Raw genomic sequence first — 3,452 nt, 5'->3', positions numbered from 1 at the left:
GGAAATATGTTTCTTAAAAAAGTACTGCAATAAGCTTGTCCTCATTTCACAATTTTCGATGTCTTTCTTGTTTTTTTAGGTGTTGGGAAGAATATTTTGTGAGGTGGCTAAGGTTAATTTGGACATCAGTTCTATTGAGTTAGCTTAAGAAATAAAACTTGTGACTTGTTCCTTGTAAAAGAAGGCAGTGAAATCTTGCTGTCTCGCCGATAGTGCGAGTCATCTACTCCCTCCGGTCCTTTTTAGTCTGCATATAAGTATTGTCTGAAGTCAAAGTATCTCTACTTTGACTAAACTTATAGAAAGAACTATCAATATTCCCAATGCCAAATCAATATTGTTAGATTCATTATGAAATATAGTTTCATAGTATATATACTTGGTAATGTAGTTGATATTTTTTAATATAAATTTGTTCAAACTTTGTAAAGTTTGACTTGACACAAATCTAATACACAGAGTAAAATGAACCAGATGCAGTATAACGGAATGGCATGAGGAAGCAACATAATCCTTTTTGTAGTAGCTGCAGCTGCAATCATTTTTTATGATAAAAAAATGATTGTAGCAGCAACAACTACAAAAAGGATCCATCGCAAAAAAAAATTCAAAAAGGATTATGTTTGCTTTTTTTTTTTACCTGAGGATTATGCTGCTTCCTCATGCCATTCCTGCAATCATAGACATGCAGCCTAATATGATACTTCCATCGATCGACAAGCATTTCAAATTAATCACGAATGGCATAATAACTGTTGATATGGCTATTTTGGCCGAAAAAAACTAGCAGAATCATTGTCCGGCTTCGGATTGCCACAATTTATGAAGGGTGTACCAAATCAAGTCCGTGAGCCTCCATTTTAGAGCTCGTCGGGAATTGGTTTGGAGGGCGTGCCACTTGTTCACGATCATTTCTGTCATGTTTCCTACTAGAGTGTGGTTTTCTGTAGCTTAGACTACATGGTACTCCTTATCTTTGCCATCCATTTCTGCATCGCGATCCGTGCAGACGCATTTGTCTTTTTTTTTCTCAAACGACACAACAAATAAACTTCAAATTTTGTAGAACAACAACAATATTTTTTCATCTGGGAAAAAACTTTCAGATCTTCATTTTTTATATTGTTTCATTTTAGAGAAACAAAAAAGAGAAATCTGCAAAGTTTGAAGTTCATATATGGTTTCATTTTAGAGAAACAAAAAAAGAGAAATCTGCTTGTTGTAAGTTAGTTGGAGAGTACGGATCTGAAAGCAAGGCTGGAGGGTTGAGGATAAGAGGTTCCATGTAGCCTGAGCTACAAAGAAACATTGTGTTCCTACTATCTGCAGATATAAAAAGGGCATCGCCATCGAAAATTCGCTGCTGAGCCCCGTGCTCAAATGAGCCCGAAATCCACACCGCTCGCACCGCCCCTCGCACCAGGGTGGCGCGGACGACCTTGATCTCCTTCACCACTGGCGCCCGCCACGTCGCCCGTCTGCGCAGGTGCGGGCGGTGTGGCCTCGGACGGGCCGATCGCTGTGATCTTCTTCTTCTACGGCGCCATGGCGATGAAGAGACTACTGTACTAACTAACAGACCAGATTCTCACAACTAATGCCCCCCTACCTGGCACGCCAAAGATGTCGGGGAAACCGAACACCTATGGGGTCACAAGGATCCCTTCTATGTTCGGCGGGGGGTTAGCTTCACGAAGAGCAGGTCGAGCCGTTAGCACACAAGGATTTTTACCCAGGTTCGGGCCGCAAAGATGCGTAATACCCTAGTCCTGCTCATCTGGATATATGTGTTCTTGAGCTTTTGAACTAGCTACGGTGCGTGCCTTGTCCAAAAGTCCGAATCGTCTCTCTGTATGCCTTGGGCCTCCTTTTATATGCAAAGAGGTTACCACAGTGGCACACAGGAGGTGGCAAGCTACAGTGATCGAGCTTATCACTCGGTCAACGTAGGACAAACGCATTTAATGCGCTGCCTACGTGTCCTCTTGCTTTATCGGGGATGGCAACAGAAGCCATCCCGTCTTTCGCCGCTCCTCCTTGCTTCGACACGCGTCTAGGCTGACAAGGCGTGCAGTGCCACGCTGGCTAACTAGCTGCTGCGTTGGCACAATGGTAAAGCTTCCACAAAGATCTGCATGCCGCCACGCAGGCGCCTGCTTAGCTGGCACGCCTATCGTCGCATTGGAGTGGTGGTGAGGTGGCGAAATCTTGTCGGCGTGGGCCTGGGCGCGGCCCAGTGATCGTCCCCGGCAAGGCTTGCCGGGGGCCTTGGAGTCGTCCGGCAAGGGCCTTGCCGGGGGGTCTTTATCTTCTGGTCCCACGTGGATCTGTGGGATGTCAATCTTTACGAGGATCTGTATGCTACCAGACATGTACCCTTCAGATCTTGGTCTTTAACATTGTCGATGGTGTCAGAGCTCTCAGCCCCAAGGGTGATGGACTTGCTGGTGCTGTGCAGGTCGCCCCGGTAAGACCCTTGCCGGGGGTGGTCCAGCTCGCTCTCCGCCCGTTGTTATTCGAGTATCTGCCTTGGTAGTCTTTTGGTTTTGTCTTCCTCTACCCCGCTAAGCCCTGCTGCAGGTGTAGTTGTGACTGCCCGTGCACTAGTAAGGATACAGAAGTAGAAGTACCCGTACAAAATTTTGTACACCGACACTCAGGTATACATTATCTATCTGCATTATTACATTACTCATCATATTCAGTTGCTGTCTTATTTGCTCAATCTTTACCGGCAGTTCTTTCAGATTAGTAACTTCTACAGAGAGCTCGGATATGATGGCATTGATGACTTCCATCTCCTAAAATGGAACCAATCTTCGTCACAGCAATAAGTACAGCCTCGGCCATTTGAGCTGTTCAGCAAAGAGAGTGCATGCTACATGATTGAGTAGAAAATTCATCTAGAATGAACTGAATTAGCTCATGCATGAATAAACAGTAGTTTATACCCCTTAGCCCATGTCATTCCACTTTTTTTCTCAACTAAATTTATCGATTTATAGCATATCTAAAATCAAGCAATGGTCTATCATGTGTGAAGATACCAGGTATCATCGCATCAGAGAATCCCTTTGTCCACTGAAATCTCCCCATGGATCAGAGTTAACGGCACTAGTAATGGATGGAATTCCTAACTGAACTTCACACGGCAGAATTTGCAAAAGATACGAGGATTTTGGCTCATATTCTAGAATAGAAATACCCAATCGAAGAGATAAATTGCATCACAAGCAACGTTCAGTCAAAGTCATTCTCTGTTTTCAAAACTAAGGCGGAAGCACCTAGCCTAATTCAAGAAATGAATTAATGAATAAGTAGAGAACGTGGATGATAGGTGGCACAAAGAATAGAACAGAAGAAACCTACTAAGCTGCTGGATGGAATATCCGATTGTCATCTCTTTTGACTGTCATCAGGACTACAGAAAGATTTCCTTTGCAGGAAGTTTG

This window comes from Triticum dicoccoides, chromosome 6B (genome assembly GCF_002162155.2).
Source record: "Triticum dicoccoides isolate Atlit2015 ecotype Zavitan chromosome 6B, WEW_v2.0, whole genome shotgun sequence".
Classification (NCBI taxonomy): domain Eukaryota; kingdom Viridiplantae; phylum Streptophyta; class Magnoliopsida; order Poales; family Poaceae; genus Triticum; species Triticum dicoccoides.
The sequence above is the reverse complement of the archived record's forward strand: the minus strand, read 5'-3'. Positions refer to the sequence as shown.